This window comes from Canis lupus, chromosome 28 (genome assembly GCF_048164855.1).
Source record: "Canis lupus baileyi chromosome 28, mCanLup2.hap1, whole genome shotgun sequence".
NCBI lineage: Eukaryota > Metazoa > Chordata > Mammalia > Carnivora > Canidae > Canis > Canis lupus.
In genome coordinates, this window is record NC_132865.1 from 28,465,304 (window position 1) to 28,488,888 (window position 23,585).

The window sequence follows — 23,585 nt, forward strand, 5'->3', positions numbered from 1 at the left end:
TGGAATATCTTCTTTCATTTCCTCACTTTAAGCCTATGTCTCTCCCCAAAGCTAAAGTGAGTCTCTGGGAGGCAACATATAGTTGGATCTTTTTTTAGTCATCTAGCCACTCTGTCTTTTGATTGGAGAATTCAATCCATTTAAGTTGGAGTAAATATTAATAGGTAAAGACTTAACTAATGCCATCCTATTGTTTTCTGGTCTTTTGTGGTTTCCTTGTTTCTTTCTTGTCTTTCTGCCTTCCTTTGTGAATTGATGATTTTCCATAGTGATATTATTTGATTCCCTGCTATTTCTGTTTTGTGAATCCCCTGTAGATTTTTGCTCTGTGATTACTATAAGGCTTACATAAAGCATCTTAGAGATATAGCAGTCTCTTTTACATTGATAACAACGTAACTGTGATCACATACAAAAATTCTACCCTTCTTCTTCCCCCCTTAATTTTATGGTTTTAATATTACAATTTACCTCTTTTTATATCATGTTTATTAACAAGTTATTGTAGCTATAGTTATTTTTAATACTTTTGTCCTTTCACCTTTTTACTGGGGTAAGTGGTTAACATTCCACCACATTACAGAATTAGAGAATTCTGAATTTGCCTATATATTTACCTTTACCAGTATGTTTTATACATTCATAGGCTTTCATGTTACTAATTAATATCTTATCATTTCAGCTTGAAGAATTCCCTGTCAGCATTTCTTTTAATGCAAGTTTAGTGGTTTCAGCCTTGTTTGCCTGAGAATGTCTTTATCTCTCCTTCCTTTCTGAAGAATAGCTTTGCTGAGTAAAGTATTCTTGATTGGCAATATTTTTTCTTTCATCACTTTAAATATATCATTCCATTCTCTCCTGCCTTATAAATTTTCTGCTGAGAAATCCATAATAGCCTTGTGCAAGGTTACTTGTAAAGTATAAGGTTTTATGTGGGGTTTTGGTTTTATTTTGGTTTGAGTTTTTTGCTGCTTTTAAGATTTTCTCTTTGTCTTTGATTTTTGTGAGTTTCATTTTAATGTGTCTTAGAGAGAACCTTTTCAAACTGATTTTGTTTGGTGACCTCTGAGCTTCTTTAACATGGATACCCAAATCACATATAATATTAAATTGACATATAATATTAAATTAGTTTCAAGTGTACAGCATTATTTCTTTAAATAGCTTTCTGTCTCTCCTCTTCTCCTCTGGAACTCTAGTTATTCACAAATTAGTCCTTTTGATGCTATCCCTTAGATCACATGGACTTTCTACACTCTTTTTCATGTTTTTTTTTTCCTTTCTACTCTTCTGACTGTCCACAGGACGGAGAGGTGGAAGGGGTGGGTGAGGCATGTAGGGCACTAGGTGTGCTCATAGGCCAATTGAGAGGCTCTGCAGGCAATACATTCTCAGTGGCACATGTACAGGCTTCTCTAATGTGATCCATGATGCAGTTAGGATCTGTATCCCTTTAGTATACTCTGAGATTTCTATTTGACACTCTCTTTGCCTCTTCTTGCCTGCCAATCATGTAGCTCATGACTCAGTACTCTGGATGGAGTAACAGAGAAATAGGCCCCTTTGGCAGCCTCCATACAGCTGGGAAGGTGGGTACTCACCCACTCTTTCTCTTTCCCATGGGAGATATCATGAGCCAAAGAAGATTTTTCTCGGCCTTTAGCTGTGTCACCTTGGGAGAGGGATGACATAGATAAAGTCAAATTGTCCCTCTTATACACTCTAGTTCCTCCAAATTTGTAAATATTTTCTCCAGTAGAGTGCTGGAAGCTCTCTGGAAACTGGGATTTACACAAAGGCTCTCTCGTCTGTGAGTGATTGTCTACGAGTGTTCTCCAGGGGTTCCCAGAACATGGCCAATAGAAGCTGAGAAGTTCATAGGCCACTGCACATTCTACAGCTAGGCTTGAGGTCTGTTTGCCTATCACCCAATGCGTGACTTATCTCAGATCCCTGGGCATATGGTGCTGGATCCTACAACTCTCTCTCAAAGGTATTTTTGTTCATAAATGAATGATGAATTTTTACTATTGTGGGGAAAAGACATGAGGTATCTTATGTCTATGCTGAAGTCACTCTTGACCATTAAATTTTGGCTTTCTGTATTAATCCTCCTTTAGGAAGAGAAGGTACTGACCATGCAAATATGAGTGTTTTAGTTCAGTGGCAGTTATATATCAGTTACTAATAACTGATAATTCTTAAGTCAAATTTAAATAGTGACCATACAAAACAGTTGTGAACAAAAATGAAATAAAGACAAGTAGTATAGTATAAAGGAAAATCAGGGCATGGGCTTTAAAAATCAGACCTGAGATTAAATTCTACCCGTTCTAATTTATAAACTGTGTGACCTTGGGCAAGTCACTTGATCCTTCAGAGTCCTAGCTTCCTCATCAGCAAATGTGGATTGTGACACAAGATTCTTGGGAAAGCAAAAATGGTGTATTTCTAATTCAGATGTCAGTCTATGCTTCCTTTCCTTTTCATGATATGACACCAGCCCCCAAGTTCTTGTCAGTCCCACTGGGGCTGAAATCCCATGGTCCTCTTCCTAAATTCTTGTTTCTACTCAACATTTTATCTCTTGTGCATCCTGCCTCCTGTACCATTTTCTTTTCCACCCCATAAGAAGCACAGCACTTTTCCTCTCATTTCTTCAAAGCACCACCACTCACACAGGGCTCTGTACCTAGGAGACACGAGCAGAATAATAGCAGAACTTAAAAATAAATATTAAAAATGTGGTGAGCTATTTTCTGTTCCCAATCAACTTTCCTATTAAAATTGCTTCCTCTTACTCCCAACATTTTCCTCATGTCTCCTTCTTTAACTCCCAACTACCAAAGTTTCTGCTATATTTCTTTTGAAAATCAGTGTAATTACCTTTTCTTCTCACTCCCAAGGACATTCTTGTTATGTCCGGAGAGGCTGATTCTGAGAAGAATTTGGTGGTCAGCGATTAAAGTAATGTTGTTTTCTCTTAGCTACATTCCTAAAGTTCCTGTAAGAACAGACATTCAATTAGTAGTAGTTATTATCATTATGTGGATAGATCCCCAAGGTAATGACCTTGAAATACTATTCTCATCTGAATATATAAATTCTTCTACATTTCTTAAAAAGCCAGTCCCTGTACTTTATGGTTGCCCTTCCAAATTACCATTCCAGAGATCACAGAGAGTAATTCAATGCTTTTGTTTTTTAGAGTACTGAAAAGTAACTCACTAACATTATTACATTTTTACTTATGTCCTAACAAATGACATTTTTTTTCCCATGTTTTGCTTCAACAATCATTTATTTGTCTGCATTAGGTGTATTCTGCTTTGGATTTCAGAGAATCATTCCTGGACATTCTGAACCTGTATGCTTCCTCTTGAATTGCTGATACTATCCCAATGGCCAGGGTATGTTATGGGATCTGGGCCTGGGAAATAGTACATTCCACTCCCTAGCCACAGACACTGGTCAAGGAATAGACATAATAGACATGTCAGTATCAAGTGAACCAGACCAAATGAGACTTAATTCTAGATACTTTCAAGGAAAACCTGTGACTTACCCCTAGCTTCAGGAAAAGTTGTTGAGTCACAGTTCCTAGATGTCAGCTCTCACTGGTGAACTGTCTCAATTGAAAAGACACACCTGCTTTAGGGCTTCCCAGGATAGCCTGCATTTGATAACTCATTCATGAAGTGGTATAAAGCCACCTTGCTTCCATATGGGACAACCCTGAAGGTCATCTCAGATTCTTCTTTCTGTTCTTTTTTTTTTTTTTTTTTTTTTTTTTGGTGATTGGTACCAACATAAAACTGAAAGTCATCTTCTAAATCTTCCTGTACCCAACTCACAATATCCAATAAGTGCTTCCTATGCATCAAAACCTATATTAAGTGCTTTTTTTGTATTGCTTTCTTTAGACCTCACCACTGACCTCTAAGATAATGACTGTTCTTATCTCCACTTTACAAATAAGAAAAATTCAGTTTAGAGATACTAAGTACATTTTCAAGGTCACACAGTGAGTAAATGAAGAAAACTGATTGAGACTGACTTCTATCTTCTCTAGGACCCACACCCTGAGCCAATTCTTTATAGTGCTTTTGCATCAGAAAAGCCAACACATTCTGCTTTTTTTTTTTTTTAAAACACATTCCTATTTTTAACTTTGCAACTTTATCCAGTCACTTTTGGAGAGGAATATTAATTATCTGGAGGCAATTTGTAAGAAAATGTTCTTGTTTGCCATAGGAATGGAGATTCATTCAAGTTACCTCATGCATAGTTAACATGATACATATGCTAACTAATAATGGACTCAAGGTCTCTTAGAATCTAGAAATAGACATACAGTCAGGCCTCTTTGAAAGACAAAATGGATATTTAGGAACCAAGAAACTCCAATCTCCAGCTTATGTTTTTGCTTTTTTTTGCTTTTTTTTTTTTTCTTTAAAGATTTTATTTATTCATGAGACAGAGAGAGAGAGGCAGAGACAGGCAGAGGGAGAAGCAGGCTCCATGCAGGGAGCCTGACGTGGGACTTGATCCAGGGTCTCCAGGATCAGGCCCTGGGCTGAAGGCGGCGCTAAACCGCTGAGCCACCCAGGCTGCCCCATGTTTTTGCTTTTTATCTAAGGTTTGTTGATGTTCACTCTAGTTCTCATTGATTGACATGGCTCAATTCTTTCTCTGTCATTTCTTTTTCTGTGTATATCTTTCCATTTATACTTCTGCTAACTCTTGTATTCCCTCTCTATATCTATAAGTCAAATTCCTGAAGGATAAAAATGGTATATTGTTTAGAGCCTTCTAGTCAGATCTTCTCAAATACTGTTGACTGCCTGTGATTGTTGCCCTTGGGTAAATTCCAGTTCAATAAGCTGTGGCTGAGAATATGAGGTTAGGGAAGACTGGACACTAAAGGTAAAGGAAATGGCCACCTATGCCTAAAGACACTCTGGGAAAGGTGCCCTCAACCAGCAATGACAGTAGAGACATTTTTCGTTGAAGAAGACTGAGAAGAGGCAGGCATCCACAGGTTTGACTTGCCCAGTATGATGTGGAACAATTAATTGGGATTAAGTGCATATTTTACTCTTTATTGCTAGGGTAAGACTTCCCACACATTAGAAGAAATGATCTAGTTCACTTTTTTATAATCACTACTTTATACAGTAGTTTCAAAGTGTGATATAGGTCATGATTTCAAATGTGTTTCTTATATAGGCTTATAGGATATGATCATTGAAAGGGACCCTAAAAGCCATCTACTCCAGGATTTTCCTCTACGGTAAATATGACATTATGAAATAGTCTGTATTGTTAACAGATTTACTTAATGTAATCAATGTCAGAGGAATAATATGATCCCATCATTGTTTTAGGAAGATAATCTAGACAATGAGGTTAATGAGATATCAAAGGAAAAGAGACTGAAAGAGAGCAGTTAATATGCTTTGCAGTAGTTTGGATAAAAGATATTAAGAGTCTTACTAAGAAAGAGGCAATGAGAATGGAAAGAAGCACAAACCAGAGGTATTTGTAATAGGTAAAAATCAAGGTGCTAATGACAATGAGATAATGACATGGAGTGGAAGGAGTGGCAGGAGTGACAGATACTATGACATGAAGATAAGTGTTGATTTTAGGGACTATGGTGCATGTAGTTAAGGAAAGAAATACAGGTGGAGCACAGGATTTTTCTGTAGGAAAAGGATGGCATCTGACACATGATTTTGAACATGTTGCATTTGAGTTTTCTTCAAGTGATCCATGTGGAACTTTCCAGAAGGAAGTATAAATCTGGGTTTGGAGCTTAGAATAGAGATTGGAACTGGTCATATACATTTGGCAGCATATGGTCTATTCTAGCCTTTCCACTTTGAATATTACTTCCAATAAACAAAACATGCCAAAAATAACGTGCATTTATTTCTTCTTCTGATCTCTCAAATACAGGTTAACTCTTCTTTTTAATTCCTTAAAATATGCCAAATTGTTGAAAAAGAAAAAAATATCCCAAAAGATTACATACTAAATGATTTCATTTTTATAATATTTTTGAAAAAACAAGATAATATAAAATTTTAGAAATGGAGAACAGATTAATTGTTGCCAGGGTTTGAGCAGGGGCACTGGAGGGCAGTAAATGTAGCTATAAAGTTTTATGGTGATGGAACTATTATGTATCTTGATTGGTGATCTGTCAACATACACCTGTGATAAAATTACATAAAGCTAAACATATACACATTAGTACAAGCAAAACTGGGGAAATTAGAATTAACATTGATGGATTGACCAACATTAATATCCTGGTTGTGATATTGTACTACAGTTTTCAAGATGTTATCACTGGGGGGAAACTTGGTAAAGTGTACATGGGATCTCTGTATCATTTGTTGTCACCGCATATGAATCTACAACTATCTTAAAATAAAAAGGTTAATTTTTTAAAATAGATAACTATAGATAACTTTGAAAAAATTCCCCTTATCTTTCCTCCATTTGCTTCCTTGATTCAGGAAAGATTTGTGTCAAGCTCCTGGAAATAATTGGGTTTAAGGAGAAAGGAATGCCCCCTGAGTCTAAGAATAATTTGACCTGATTGAGAAGGAGTGGGGTGAGGAAATTTGGAGGAAAAAAAAAAAAAGAAAGAAAGAGAACAAAGGAGCAATTGAAGAGTCCTTAGACATCACCAGATAATTGGGACAGGAATAAGGGATGGTTCATCTTCTTAGAAGGAAAGATGATGCTTGAGGAACCAAAAGTTACATGGTACCTAAGCCATGGTCCACAGACTACCCAACCCTCTCTAAGGTGTTCACAACCTACCTCTAGCCTATGCTAGCTGTCATAACCACCAGGGACTTAGGAGAGCACCCCTTGGTTAGCATCTAGCACTTTGTTCAGTGAATGTACAAAGTAATGCTTATCCCTAACCCAATATCTTTTGGCCTTGTCCAAATTACCCCCCAGTAATGTTCCAACATATCTGTAAAGCCAAAGAAAGGAGAGTGGAACCTAGACATCCAGTGAAGAGAGATATTTGAAGGAGGTGCTCTTCCATCTATATTTAGGGAATGATGTTAAACAGGGCCAATTTGAGACTACCACCCTTCACTCTCAGAAAGATTCAACCCAGCCAGGTACCCAACAGTACCTTTCTGTTTCTTTAGCATTTATCTTAAGCCTATAGAAAGTCTGTATTCCAGTTTTGTATCATTCTTTATGTCTTTTGTTATGTAAGTCTCCTTCCAATACTAGTGAATTTCTTATCAAATTGGAACTCAGCAAAGAGATTTTTTTATGTAGTCACATTAGTTTATTTATATACCTCTACCTTTTATAGTGCATTAGGACTATGTGTATTTTGTTTTCTGAATTTCCATTTGGGGAGACTTCTACCTATCTTAAGCCACATTCTTCTCTACAAACACCTGCCAATGAACTACACTTTCCTCTGATTTTGTTTTAATTTGATTTCCTCCATGTTAATCCATTTGTCAGATTAACCTAGGAATTACCTTACTTTTTCTTATTATGAAATCTGTTATGTCTTCTATTACTTCTGCATCACCAGTGAGTTCTTCCTTCCTGGTAAGCTTTAGCTCCAAAGTTCTACATGTTACTTCTATCTTCTTGAAGAACAAAGTCTCATCAAGGCAATTGAAGAGTTTATCAAAGCCCTGGTTTCAGCAGAATGAGGCTTTCAGCAGATGTCTGGGTAGTTCAAGTTTTTTATCACAACCAGATCATATTCCTGCACCTGTTTTATAGTTTGTATGAGGAGTGCGTCATTCCCTTCCTCTAACTGCCCAGCCATCCATAGTAGTGATATCACATCTGTTTCCTTCCAGTTTACCCTTAACCAGATGTTCTCAGCTGTGTTTCCAAAATCAGATTTATTAACTTTCTTCTGTAAAAAACTTCTTGAGAAACAATGATAACCTCCAGCCATTTCTATTAGTTACATTTCTCTTGTAAATGTTTAATGTCACTTTTATCGCTCCTTATGATATTGGTGATTCTTATGAGCATGTGTGTATCAATTCGTGGTGAAATCTTTGGTTATTTTATTGCTCTATGCAACAGTATGTAGGTACATGTACCCATAGAGTCAATCATGACCTTCTTATTCACTTTTCCCTGTGACAGTTAACACATCCTCCTTCCTCTATGGATAAAGCTACACCACAACAGTAATTCTTGATGATATCAAAATTTTACAGAGTTCTTTGGGGACATTTCCTTTCTCTCCCCTCAATTTTCACTTTTTAGAGGACTTTTTTAACAGGTTGCTGATACTCCTGTTTAAATATGTTCTTTTCAGGCAATTGCCCAATGAGTCAGAATGACGGAGTTTATGGAATGCTAAGAATAATCATTCTCATCTAAATCATTGTTCAACTTGTTTGATAGCAAGCATACAAATTTAAATGGGAGAGAAAAAATCCAATTCTTCTTATAGCTTCAAGTAATTTTGAGAGGACAAATTGCATTATATAGATGAAGCATGAATGTTTAAATAAAAATATTTTCTTTATTTTTAGCTACCCTTCTTTTTTTTTACCATTTTGATATATGCTTTATGAGTGACAACATCATTGCACAAGCTTCTCACAAATGTTAATGATTCAGAATAAGTTTTATTATAATCTCCTCTCATAACTTCTTCATATCTTTTCAAAAGTTACCTCATAATTGCTTATATAACATAAAGTGATTTGTAGAGTTTGGGTTTGGGTTATTTGTACACTGTTTGGGTTATTTGTACACTTGTCTTAATGTTCAAAAGAAAAAAAAATTTCTGTTAATACAATACCATGACAGGTGTTTCCTTTAATCCTGCTATGTAGCAGTAGGGATGGATGTTCTAAAATGAGAACATTGGTGATATTCAGATAAAAGGGATCATTTGTTTCCAATTCCCTTTGACAGCCAATTTCTCCCTAAAAAAGTCATAGTGACAAATAGATAACAGGAAAGTCAGTACTCCAGGTAATTAGGTGGCTAGTGTATAACACCTTAGTGGGCCAAGTTACTCACCTGTTTTCACATGTGGCCAAAGCATAAGCAGAGACCAACAGAAAATAGCAAAGTACAAAGAACAGAAATATGAACACTACCTAACTTGCAATGAATGAATTTCAGCAAAAGTATCAAAAGCAACAGTGCAGAGAAAGGTTAAGAGATGTAATCACAGAAGACGAAAAGGTTGCAAAAGAAGGGGAAAAAAGGAAATATAAAAGTACAAAAATACCAAGGAGGGGCAACAAAGCCATAGCCAAAGAAATCATAATATGTTTTCAATCTTTAATAGTCCAGGATAGTAAGAAATAGGCCAAATCAAGATAAGCAGTTCCATTGAGGGAGGGGCAAGTACCCAGTGTTCCAAACCACAGAGTCCAAAGAAGTATAGTACACATCAGCTTGGTTCAGAAGAACTCCAGTGGCTGTGGAAATTTATTCTCTGAGGAAAGGCCAAGCAACAGAAGGTTCCAAGAAGAAATAATATCATGGTTTCAAGAATTCAATTCACTCACTGTATGACCCCAGGTATCAAGTAAGAGTTGAAGGGACAGGGTCTATCCCTACCTAGAGAGAGCTAGTCAAGAGATTCCTGTTGTCAAAGTGAGAAAAACAGCTTCAACAGAGAAATACAGTGTAAGACAGGAATCAAGGGATGGGCAACTAGATGTCAGCATTAGACAAACACCTAGATAAAGAATACATTCCTAGAGCTCTTCTTCTAGGCTTACTAGCAACAAGATAACCTGAAAAGTGACTGCTTACAAACTCTACCAATAGGAGATGCAAACGTTGCTTAAGGCTTGGTCAGTATTTATACAATCTATACAAATTGAACATGTAAAATGAAGGGAAGAAAAAAGAAGTTAGGATGAGTCAACTAACTGTGTGAAGCCCTTACAACAAAAGAATGAAGATAATAAAAAAAGGACAGAAAAGGAACAAACTGGGTAAAAGAAAAACAATTAGTTGGGATGTAAGACCAAACCAGTGACAAAACTTTATAACTAGTGAAGATTTATCATAAGGTTTTTCTTACATAATATTTTTCTGGTTACTTCAACTCATCTTTCATACAATTTAATTAATATAGATATGAAAAATGATAAAATTAGGAATAATTACTCATAGGTAATTAATCCATTTATAAGCAAGTCACTATTTGTTTAAATGTTCCAGTTAAGAAGCCAAGTAAAATATTGTTTATATCATAAAAAGGGTAAATAAAAGTACTTCTGTTTTTAGTAATGATGTACTGGGTGACAATGACCACTCCTCCCTGCAAGAAAATAAAAAACTTTCAAGAGCTATAACACAATATTAAGTAATTATGAGTTGGTGATCCAGAATACGAAGGTGAGATAATACTCAAGGCTACTTTTACTAATTAAAAAGAGAAGACTGAGAAATTAAGATGAACTTTTGGTGGATTTCCAGGGCTAGAGGGGAAAACTCAAGGTTTTGGTCTCCCAGGATGGAAATCTTGGTACATAACTTCATTTGAGCCAAGTCCGTTAAAGACTGTATCTGAATAGTTAATGGTAGCCATATTAAATTACCATTGGAAACGTCTTCAGAATGTCTTTTTTCATCTCGATATCTCAAGATATTTTATCCCATAAATTTGGGTTAAGGTTATCTTGAAATATCATCACACCCAGGCACGTTGCAAGCAAATATCATCTGTTAAAAAGATAACATTATCTTAGCCCTCAAATTATTTATATAAGTAATTTTTCAAACACAATGTCCAGTACAAAAAAAAGGCACCTACAAAGCCAGTACAAATACTAAGATACAGGACAAACTACAAAATACCAGAAGAAACAAATAGAAAATAAAAAGGTCAATAAGAAATTAAGATATTAGAAATAACAGGCACATTCTGTAAAATAAGTAGGTTTTCTGTGTTGTAAGAGATGAGCTTGAAAATTTTAGAAGGAAAAGGAAATCATAAAAAGTGACAGAATATTTTTTTTTCTTTTTTTAAAGATTTTATTTATTTATTCATGAGAGACACACACAGAGAGAGAGAGAGGCAGAGACACAGGCAGAGGGAGAAGCAGGCTCCATGCAAGGGAGCCCGACGTGGGACTCGATCCCAGGTCTCCAGGACCAGGCCCAGGGCTGAAGGCAGAGCTAAACTGCTGAGCCACCCGGGCTGCCCAGATATTTTCATTAGTAGATAAATTTAACAGCAGACTAGACATAGCTGAAAAGAGAATTAGTACATTTAAAAATATATCAGAAAAAAATCCACAATTTAATAATGAGAAAAAGGATAAAAACTACAAAAGACATGACAAGATACATTGAATATGCCAAAATGTCTAATAAATGTTTAATTGGAGTCTCCAGTGATTAGTTTTATCTGTCAATCTCAACCTGGCTAAGCTATTGTACCCACTTACTCAATCAAACAGTGATGAAGGTATTGCTATGAACATATTTTGTAAATATGGTAGACATCTCAATCAGTTGACTAAAAGATTATTGTCAATAATATAGGTGGACTTCAACAAATATATTGAGAGGACTTAAATCAATACTAAGGTTTCCCTGCCAAAGAAATTCTGTTTCAAGACAGCATTATCAATTCTTACCTGACAGTTGCCAGCTTGCCAGCCTGCCCTGTGGACTTCAGACTTGACAGCTCTCACAATTGCATAAGCCAATTCCTTGAAATAAATCTTTCTGTTGCTCTTGCTTTCTCTCAGCATGTGTGGATAGACAGATAGATGATGAGAGATGATAGATAGATAGATAGATAGATAGATAGATAGATAGATAGAGATAGATAATACATATATGCATATATATATACATGCATACCTACACATATATGTGGATATTTAATTAACATTGAAAAGCTTTGTTAATTTTGACTACGTAAAACAATAATATTGCTTTGACTATAAAAATTTTGTTTCATTCTATGTAAAAAAATAATAATGACATATAATGTCAGTGGAATTTAAAGTATATTTTGAAGGAAAATGAAATATACAAAAAATATAACAAAGTTTACATAAATTTTAAATGGCGTGTAGGTGATCTAATATTCTTATATTATCTAGAAGAGTAAAAGTTTTGACTAACATTAGACTTTGATAAGCCAAGAAGGCTTCTAATTTCTAGGAGTAATTACTAAAAGAATAGAAAACAAATATATAGGCTTCCAAATTTATAAGGTAAAGTTAAGAAAATGAACTATGTTTTTAAAAAAATATTCAATTCAAGTGATAGAAAAAGAATAAAATGAAAGAAAAGGCATGACCAAAAAAATGCATAGACAGATGGTAGTTTTAAACTCAAATATATAAATAAGTGCATTAAATGTAACTGGATTAAAAAGCTTTTTTAAAAGACAACACCTGTTACCTTAGATTAAGGGGGAAAATGTATACTGTTTAAAAGAGACTTCTAAATTATAAGGCTACAGAAATGCTTAAAGTAAAGGATGTAACAAGATATACCAAGCAAACATGAACCAAAAGAAAGCTTGTGTAGCACATAAGTACTGCACAAAATAAAACTTAAGGCAAAAGGCACTGGTAAAGATAAAGAAGTTCCTGTGTAATGATAAAATGTTCAATTTGCCAGGAAGACATAACAATTCTAAATCATACACATCTAATAATATAACCCCAAAATAAAACAAAAAGCAGCAGAAATGCAAATAAAATGGTTAATTCACCAGCATATTAGTGAATCTTAATATACCTCACTCAGTATTTGAGAAAAGAAGCAGACAAAAATCAATAAGAAAATGGCAAATTTGAAGAACATGATTATCAAACCTGAATTAGTGGGTAATATAGAACAACCAAATTCAGTAATTGCAGAATGTATTTCCTTTTCAAAATATATGAAACAGCTTTAGAGAATGAATAAACTAGACCAGAAAGACCATCTCAACAAATCAAAATCTCAGAGTATATTCTCTGAGCACAATGTAATTATGTTAGAAATTAATAAGCAGAAGATGCTCTAAAAATCTTCCCATATGGTTTAATATAAGAAATATACTTCTAATTAACCAATGAGTCACAAAAGAAATCACAAAGTTAATTAGAAAATCTGAATTCATGGATAACACAACTAGTATATATTCAAACTCATGGAACTCAGAAAAGACAGAATTCAGATGGAAAATACATATGTCAATATTAGAAAAGCCTAAAATTTAGTGAGCTAAGCTTTCAGATCCATAGATAGAAAGATTACATTAAACCTGAAGGAAGTAAAAAGAAGGAAATAATAAAGGCATGACCATAAATGATTGTAACAGAAAACAAATAAGTAGAGGGACCCAAGAAAAGCTCAATTTATAAACACCTTGAAACACTGATTATGGGTGAAAAAGGAAAACACAAAGAATATCAGGAAAGAAGAGGAAAATGCTGCAGATACCAAAAATGATAATAGGAGGAAAACATAATCTTACACCAAGAGTTCTGAAAATTTAGGTGAAATTGACCAATTATAAGAAAAACACAACTTAGAAAACTGACATAAAAATAATAGAGTTCAAAACATTCCCATAGAGAAAACTTCAGGCCTACATGGCTTCACTAGCAAGTTATTCTAAATATTTAGGAAAGAAATAACTCTAATCTTTCAAAAAATCTTCTAGAGATCAGAAAAAGAGGACACACTTTTCAAATAATTTCAAGAGGTCAAGATAACCTTCCTCTAAAAACTGGACAGAAAAGAAAAATTGCAGGCCAATCTCACTTGTGAACAGAGATTCAAATATTCTAAATAAAATATTAGCTAATTGAATCTAGCTATACAAAGAAATAATACAATATGACCAGCTTTGATTTGCCCCAGGAATTCAAAGTTGTTTTCACATTAGAAAATCAATGTAATTCAGTTCATTTACTGAGTATTATGATGATTTGCAGAGAGGCAGGAAAAGTATGTGATAAAATTCAACATCTTGTCAAGATAAATATTTAGCAAGTGACAAAAAATATCAAGCATTATATTTAATGGTGAAATATTAAACATTTCTTTCTGAGATTGAGGAAGGATGAAAATGCTATTGTTCTCTCTATTCAACATTATGCTAGAGATTTTAGCCCGTACAGGAAGGCAAAGAAAGAATAAAAGGTAAAAGGATTAGGAAGAAACCAAACTTCCACTTTTCATGGATAATATGTGTGTACAGAAAAAATCCAAAAGATTTCACTGATTATTAGGATTCATAAAGATGTAGTAAGTTCACCTGATTAAAAATCGATGTACAAAAATAACTGTGCTGGCAGTGTTCTGCTTCTTTACCTGGATAGTTGCTGTATGTTCATTTGCTTTGTAATAATTTGTCAAGCTGTATGTTCATCTTTTGTGCACATTTTCTTTTTTTTTAAGATTATTTATTTATTTATTCATGAGAGACACAGAGAAAGGGAGAGAGAGGCAGAGACACAGGCAGAGGGAGAAGCAGGCTCCATGCAGGGAGCCCGATGCAAGGACTCGATCCTGGGACTCCAGGACCACGCCCTGAGCCAAAAGCAGGCGCTAAACCGCTGAGCCACCCAGGGATTCCCCTGTGCACATTTTTATTAATCCTTACCCATTACCAGGACCTTAAAGATATGCTACTGTTCCTAATAGGATCTATCAACTTAGGAGAGACAAAAAAAGAAAAAAGTATGTAGCTCTTATACCTGAAAAGCAGCAGTACACATAAATGAAAACATTTAGAGCCTTCTTTAATGGACACCCTTGATGCTCACAATTTGGATTAATTTCATTTGTATTTTAATGTTTGAGTTTCTCCTTAAAGCAACAATTTCCTTTATATCATTTACAATAGACCCTGTAAAAGTATGACAGAAGCTATTTATCCACCAAAGCATACTACTTCCCTTTAGATATTTTCTCTCAAAATAGACTTTTGCTTAACAATTCTATGTACCTAGCTTTCAACCAAATTATCTGAATGTTTCACTTGGCACTCAAAGCACTGATCTATACATTACCCTTTACCCAAAGGAAAGGGTCACTTAGAAGCAAAGAATGATTTGATAAACCTATACAGCAAGACCATTGTCAATAGAACTGAGATGTTCTCTTAAAGACAAAGTATAACAATTTCTTTTCATTCACTGATCAATAGATAAAAATAAGTTGGATATTTATGGAACAAACAAGCACTATTTGATTCACTTATTGCTAGTTGCATTGAACATTGTTAAAATCCATTGGAAGCCCAAAGAGCCATTAGCAGAGGGTGGCAGTCACAGCATCCCCGTCATTGGGCCTAAAAGCAGAATAGAAAAGCAATACCAGACCTCATGTAGGGATACAGTTTAGAACTCTGGCAAAACTCCCATGCTCCTAGGGTACCTGCTTCCTTTTACAAAAACATCATGTGCTTTAAATGCCTGAACCACTTTTCATCTAAAAAATACCATCCACTATTGCACAGTTATTGTAATAACCTATATTATATGTTCATTAGACATTAAAAATACAAACACTGACATTCTTTGCCTTACCTGTTATGGCACAAGAAAGCATAAACGAGTCTGTCAAGTAACAAAAGGATTTTGTTAAACATCCCAAAACTAATCTGTTATTATTCTGCCTGTCAGGGAAAAAAAAAACCAGAAAACACAAATTCATATCATTTTCTATTAACCAACTAAAAATAGAGGACAAAATGTAATACCACTAGAAAAATGAATAAGTACTTGAAAACCATCACATTCTATAAAGGTCTAGCTTTTGGAAACTGTAACCCTGTCATTAAATTATTTCCCCAAATCCATTCACACAGTCATGTGCTGAGTCTAAGAGGAGGAGGAAAGATCATTTTTTTCCCCAAATTTGGTATCCAGCTTTCTAAAAAAAGACAAAGGCACATTTTATCATCCTGGAAAAAGTGACTTCAGTGAAGCAGATAAAGTGTCTAATAAGGCCTAATTATCTCATGTTGTGATTCTTTTTAAATCACTTTTAACCTCAGGAAGAATTTTAATTATCTTGTATAATAAAGTCTTTCCTTATTTCACCCCCTCTAGGAGAAAAGGCATATTAAACCTTATTTTTGTCAAAAGATAAGAGCAGTATTAAGTTTAAATTGATGTCATTATGAAATATTCGATATCAGGATTACAAATTTCAACTTTAGTAATTATTCGATTGGTCACAAAAAGAGTATCATTTCACCACCAACTCCTAGAAAGAGGCCATCACTGCTCTCAGCATGCATGTGATACACCAGGGACAGTGGGAGAGAGAAAAATGTATTCTTTCTATTCCAGTAGAGTCTTGTGATTCCAAGGTTAAATTATTGAAGCAGTTTGGGAGGTACTTTTTAATATGATTTTCAAAAAGTTTTCTCCTCATTATCAACTCTTTAATAAACACTTCAAAGTTTCTGTGAGCTTCTCTACTGGGAAAAATATTAATTCATGAGTCTTCTTCCCAAACATACGCTCAGTTCTCTCGTTGGGATTCAAGAACTCAAGAAGGAAATATTATGCAAGTGTCTGCATATGGAAAGACAAAGTTTCCCTTCGTCTTTTTTCTATTTCTCCTACAAATGCACTCCCTTCATGCTTGGCACATAACCTCTATCCTGCAATATGATTCTGGCACGAAGCACAAACTTTCCAACTCGGGGAAGGGGTGTTGGGGGGGGGGGCGTCAGGGAGGCGCTTCTGAAACAGGATGTTAATCTCTTTTTCTCCTCTTGACTCCGAATCTATATAAAGGAATAGCAATAGTTAGCACTGACTACCTGCTAGGCATTGTGATGAGCACTTCCAACACATTTATCTCATTTATCATCACAACACTGTCCCCAACTACAAATGAAGTAATTGATCCTTAGAAATGTTCAGTGGCTTTCCCGAGGTTAGGAGACTAAGTAACTGGTGGAATTTGCATGCCTCTCTGTACCAATACAGAATCCATTCATTTAACCACCATACCAATTGTACACAACCCTTTATTTTGACAGAGAGGAAATAGCTGCAATGTGGATATTCACGATGCCCTGGAAAAGCATGGATTTTTTCATATTTTTACATCTATGTAGTCATCTTTGAGCCTTGCCACAGAAATACATTTGGGTAAAACATTAAAGCAGACCATCCTAGCATTAAAACTCATGCTGGAGAATTACACAGATGCAGAACTCAATTATGTGATATTTTACTCAAAGGAATTCAAGTTCTCTTTGGCTTACTCAGTAGAAGTCTATGTTTTATTCTGGTCAAATCCCATTGGGCAGCATGCAGGGAGAGGTCATTTGTGCACTTAGGGGCCCAAATGGTCAGGGGCTCTGACATCTCACAAAAGCACCTTAGGTGCCAACCTCTAGCCTGGGGCCTTGGAAAGAAAGAGTAGGGCATTATTCTGTGTCAGGCACTAGTCTCACTAGTTTACACATATCAACCCATTTAATAAAACCACTTATGATTAGTCATTTATTATGATTTTGTAAATAATGTTGCCTTAAACTGTGCTACTCAGTTTTGTACTGGGAAGTTTTAACCACCACCTCGTATCTTTCTTGAACTATTCATTTGATTAGGAAGCCCATGTTTTATTTCAGTCAACACAAAGGTAAACTTCAGATAAGTTGACCTATCTAATCTGTTAAAACATAGACCACAGGGCTCCATTCCCAGAGAGTATGATTCAATAGATCTGGGATGATGTCCAAGAATTTTCAGTTTCCCTAGGTGACATTGAGGCTGTTGATATAGATAAACCAAAAGGGCTTAGCTTGCAAAGGTGTGGTAAAACCCCACGTAAAGAATATAGACCCTCAGAATCTCTGGGGTACAAGAGAATGCCTTATAAGAATGGGTACAACTTATTTTGATTAGAATCATAGAAAAAAAAGTCCCTCTGGGTTCCTGTGTGGCTCAGTCAGTTAAGCATCCGACTCTTGATTTTGGCTCAGGTCATGATCTCAGAGTCATGAAATCGAGCCCCATGTTGGGCTCCACTCTGGATGTGGAGCCTGCTTAAGATTCTCTGTCTCTCCTCCCTCTGCCCCTTTCCACTTTCTCTCTAAAAACAAAACAAAAAAAAATCAAAAAAAGAAAAAAGAAAAGAAACCAGTGCCCCTGGATATTTATTATAATAAAATTTCCAAAAGTCATGTAAGCAGACGAGGCTTCAGGTGAAATTATGTCGTATTGAGTTTTCACATCTCCATGGAGGAAGGAGATGCTGTGTTCTGCTGTGTTCTTTACACTTGGCAGGACTTCCCAAACTCCTTCTAAAAAGAAAACTTCAGAGATTGTAGAGTAACCTGATTTAGAGCCACCTTGACATAGAGAAATGAGAAGGCATACAGGAAGAAATCTCACAGGCCATCCATCTCTCTGGCCAGGAGGAAGGGATGCTGAGATCATCATGAGAGATGGGCTCTCTGAAAAGAAGCCCTAGGAAGGCACTGCCTAGCCCACCCTCATAACCCACGCAGGGTGGATACCAGCAGAGTAAGGACACCATTCCTCAACTCTGGACTGCTTCTGACTTTGTAATTTGAGAAGAAGGCAGAACATGACATTGTGATCGATACCCCATTCCTCTTCCTCCATGGGTAATATTGCTTAGAATCCCTTCAGTGCCATAGTCAATTTCAAGGGCCTCTATAGAACATGATTGTATCTGGGCCCTTTCAAGTTCCAATTGTGAGATTGCTTTGTAGGACATTTTTCTAAAATAAATTGTTACATGTTTTGGTTTCTGATTCTCAGTGCCTTTGCTAGATTGGTTATTTTAAAAGTCCTGTTTTAACCACAAATGAGCAACTCAATTCTGTCTTCCATGCAGTGAAAGAGATTGTTATCGTTATACCAAGAGCTGGTCTTTTCCTATTCTTCTAAGATTATGGAGGATTGGGAAGGGTGATCAGTTAGTCTGTCCTCTCCATTTTTTCCATCTGAGAAGGTCCTGGAACAGACAGAGAGAGCCAGAGTGTTACCAGCAGTCACAGGGCCTTCTCACTAAGCTCAAATATGTAACAAAGCTCTTTAAGAAAAAGAAGTTGCTCCCTGAGAGTCTCTCTGAGGGTGTCCTTATATCAAGTATTTCTATATGAAAAGGGGACAACGGGTTACAAGCTGTCAGGTCTCAAGGAAGAAATAGTCCATGTTAGCAATTCTACCATTAGCATTTCACTTATTCACTCAGCATATCATTATCAAAGGCCACTGTGTATATATCAGTGTATAAACCAGTATACCAGCAGAATGCTGGACTCTGGAAGTACACGAGGGAAAAGAGACACACATATAGTCCTTGCATATACCTTATATTACAACAGGAAAGCCAGATATTAAACAACTATGCATATTGTTAACTAATTGTGATTGCAGTAAGGCTTGGGGAACACTGCTAAAGGCTGAGGAGCTGAGCTGGTCCTGGGAATGGGAAATGCTTTCCTGAAGAACTGACACCTATGCTAAGTCCTAAAAAGAGGAATGGAGTTCTCTGCTAAGAGAACTTGTATCAAGCAAGGCAAAGACCCAAAGGCCCAAATGTGGGAGCAGATTGGGATATTTGAGGAACTAGCAGAGAGCTGTGTGAATGGGTTAAAGACAACAAGCATCCAACAGGAGATGGGGTTCCTGGGAGGTCAGGTGGGGCAATTGTGGGACCACAATCAAACGTGAAGCCTCTCCAAGCATCAAGGATATTGTCCAGAATAATCAAAGTGCTGTCCTCTGATCCACTTTTTTAATCCACAACATCTAGTGTAGTGCTTGGCAGAAGAAGATGTTCAATGAATGTCAGTTGAATAATGAATAAATTAATCAGAAATGTAAGCATGTGTGTAAAATCTATCTTTCACATATTGGAATCTGTGCTCTGGTCCATTTGCTGCAATATTGCAAAATCATATAAGTGTCTGGGTTTCTTGAATTTGAAAAGGCAGCCTAAAATAATTATTGAATTCTAAGCCACTATTCTCTCCAGTTAATTCCCAATGTAGCATATGCACTCTTATCCAGCATCTTTGGTTCTCGGTCCAAATGAAATAAGAATATTTTCAAAAGACATATTGGAGCATTTATATCATATCAGATACCAGAAAATCCTAAAATGTTTATTTATAAGAGCCAGAAGAGATAATAGTATCAGAAGCAGCTGAAAACAATATGGATGATGAAATGAAAGACCTCCTTCCTACAAAATTTTCCACCCTTTACACACATTTTTTTCATATCTATCCTCATCTCTGAATACATTCATCCAAAAACTTTATTTTTTTTTCAAAAACTTTAAAATTTAAAAGCAAGAGGTAGTTGATGATGAGGTAGTTGATGATGTTTTCTCATTCACTTTATTCCTGTTTTTATATGTCTGGAGGTTTTTTTGTATATTTTTTATTGGAGTTTGATTTGTCAACATATAGTATAACACCCAGTGCTCATCCCATCATCTGTTTATATATACTGAACTGTTATCATCTACCAGGTACCATGCTAAATGCAAGAAAATAAAAAATGGCTGTAACATATTTTTTACTGTCAACAGTGTTAGAAGGAGTCAATAGACAAAAAGTATTGAAAATTTGGGTCTAGGGCAGTGGAGACGTCCAAGAAGGAATGGTCAGTTCTATCTGTAGTAGGGTAGACAGGGAACATGGAGGTCCAGACAGGAAAGGTTCATAGGGGAGCTGACATTTTCCTTTCAACTAGTGTTGAAAATGTTCACCATACAACCAAGCGACATAGACAGGTAGCATTCCAGGCAGAAGGAACAACCAGAGCAAATACAGGAGGATCTGGAATAGCTTGCAGCTCTCCAAGGACTGCATGGCTTGGTACAGAAGAGCACAGGGCTTAAGGTAAGAATACACTTCGTGTTGAAGAGAGAGCAGCCACCAAAGATACTTACAGAGGAATGACAAAGCTAAGAATTTTATTTCCAAAAAATCTCTCTGGTAGCAGCATAAAGGTGGGTTGTGTGGAAATTAAGAATAAAGGCGATTGGCCAGGCAAGAAATATTACAGAGCTAGAACTGATAGAATTAAGATGGCTTTGTGAAAATGTTGATGTAAAACAAAAGGATAGTTAATGCAACTTTCATAACATTAATACATTGGTACCTTTGTATAGAATTATTCAAGGCTGTAGTTGGCTAGACTTAGAGGTCATCTAAAACTGGTGCCCTAATTTGCTGGAATCTGAGACCCAGAGAAGTAATGATCCCATAGCTAAGCAACGCAGAGTAGGCTCAGGTATCCTCAGTGTGGGCCAGCTCTCCTGAAGGCACCTGTCTCTTCATCTCTCCCTCCTTTATTAATCAGTTAGCAAGCAGCTGTCAAATAGCACTACTAGGATTCTATTCTAAGGAGCTATGCAATAAATTGTTTACAATACAAACCAAGACTTCATTTTATATTTGTACACTCACTTGTTCATATTGCATCATGCAATGCCTAAAATTATTTTTTAGGCTGTTGAAAGTGCTCCTTCATGTAAGACCCAGAGAACAAGGACCATACAAAAAGTGGTCTTTATTAACATTTATAATGTTCACTCATATTCACCTTTCATTCCTTGGATTGTGGTGATCTAAGGGAGTCTTTTGCTTTACAAAAATTATAAACCTGGGGTGCCTGGGTGGCTCAGTCAGTTAAGCAACCAACTCTTGATCTAGATTCAGCTCATGATCTCAGGGTTGTGAGATCAAGGCCCCGTGATGGGCTGCATGCTCAGCACAGGGTCTGCTTGGGTTTCTCTCTCCCTCTACCTTTGCCATTCCTCCACTCTCTAAAATAAACAAACAAACAAACAAACAAATAAAATCTTTTTTTAAAAAAATATAGGCCTGTGTTTGAAATCTAGTTCTGCCACTTGCTAGCTGTGCTATCTATCTTCAATAAGTCACTTAATTTCTCTGTGCTTCAATAAAATAGGCATAATAATAGAACCTCTCTGATAGAGTTGTGGAACCCTTAAATGAGTTAATGTACTCGAACACTGTTTGACATATGACATATAACATATAAGTGGTAGTATTTATCGACATAGATAAAAAGGGTTGCTAACCATGAGGTGGTCCAAAATGGGACCCTAACAGAGACAAAGCCTGGCTTTGTATTTCACCAGAGGTTTATCTCTGGCTATTTTCAACCTTACATGAGTCTATTAGGATATTTCATGTGATCAAGTTAAATTTGGATGAAGTGATTCTTCCACTCTCTTTGTTTGTGATTATTTTCTTCTGACTTCCTGACTCTTCAAGTATTATCTTTTCTCACTAAGGAAATAGTGTTGTACTACTTTGCAAGAATTATGCTAAACTTACCTGAAAATATCACAAACTCTGCCAGATATTTGCTAATGATGGAGTCGAGTCTCTTCAAATAATGAGAAATGCATTCTCATATTTCTCCTGTCTATAGCCAAATGCTAATGTTTATTGTTCTAATAGGAGATACCCATTTGTTCAACAACAATCAGGTACTGAGACATATTATGTGGTGCCAATGCAGCTAGGAATGCACAGACATTATCTATACTCAAGGGAATCACCATTTTATAGATAATTTGTTCATTGCACTCCTAGCCATAGAGTATCTACTGGGACCCAAGCCCTCTTCTTGGGAATGGTGTATAGTGCAAGAATGGGCTCAATGTAGCCTCTGTCTTCATGGAGCATCAGGTCTAATGAAGGATACAGACAAACATAGGGAAACAAAAAGGTTTATAATTACAAACTGAGAAAAGGCTACATGGGCAAAGAACAACTTCTCCCACCCCTCCAAGAGAGCGGGTCTATGAAAATAAGGTGAGAAGAGAAAGCCACCATGAAAAAGCAATTACAAGAGGGACAATAGCACAGGAGGCTGCCATAAAGGAACAGAGGAAAAGATGGTTGAAGTAGAAGGAGTAGTATAAGCGAAGGCCCCGTGATAGGAATAATTTAACTCTTTTCAAGCAGCAGAGGTAACCCAACATGGCTGGAGCAAAGGCAGCATGGGACCATCTCACAGATGAGACCACAGAGATAAGCAGGGACACAACCTGCAGAACTTTGCAAGCCATGAAACCATGGCCAAGGGTATGTGTATGTTAGTCTTAGTGCAACAGAAAGTCATTAAAATATTTTAAGAAGTGATGTTCAATTTACATTTAATTAATCTTCTACTGGATGCTTTAAGAATGGATTGAAGGGCTGAACAGTAAGATAGATGGAAAGGGCTGAGATCATGAGGCAGCCCATATAACTGCCCACTCTAGAGCTAACACTGGGAAAGTAGAGCACAGTTGAAAAGAAGCAGAGGAATTCTGATTCATTTGCAAGTAGAATGTGTGATCTCACTGATGAATTAGAACTGCAGGATGAGGAATAGGGCAAAATCAAGGACAATGCCTATGTCTGTGGCTCAGGCAACTAAGTAGACAGGAATGAGAAAGATTAAGGAGGAACTAGTTTTATGAGAAAAAAAAAATCTGTCCTTTTTTTTTTTTTTTTTTTTGGTCTTACACAGAAAGACCCTTTTGTAAATAATTACCTTGTAGTAGTTAAGTTCTAATAGATTTTCATATCAATAATCCAG

The 23,585-nt window shown here is 36.1% G+C and overlaps 1 long non-coding RNA gene across 1 annotated transcript in view; it reads left to right on the top strand.

The window, feature by feature from the left end:
- The first annotated feature begins 1,873 nt into the window (after positions 1-1,873).
- The window catches only part of LOC140619995 (uncharacterized), a 42,849-nt gene continuing 21,137 nt past the window's right edge, over positions 1,874-23,585 (top strand). Inside the window, exons 1-2 of the long non-coding RNA XR_012019751.1 lie at positions 1,874-1,993; positions 3,318-3,410. This is a non-coding gene — a long non-coding RNA (uncharacterized lncRNA). The remainder of the gene's footprint in view (positions 1,994-3,317; positions 3,411-23,585) is intronic.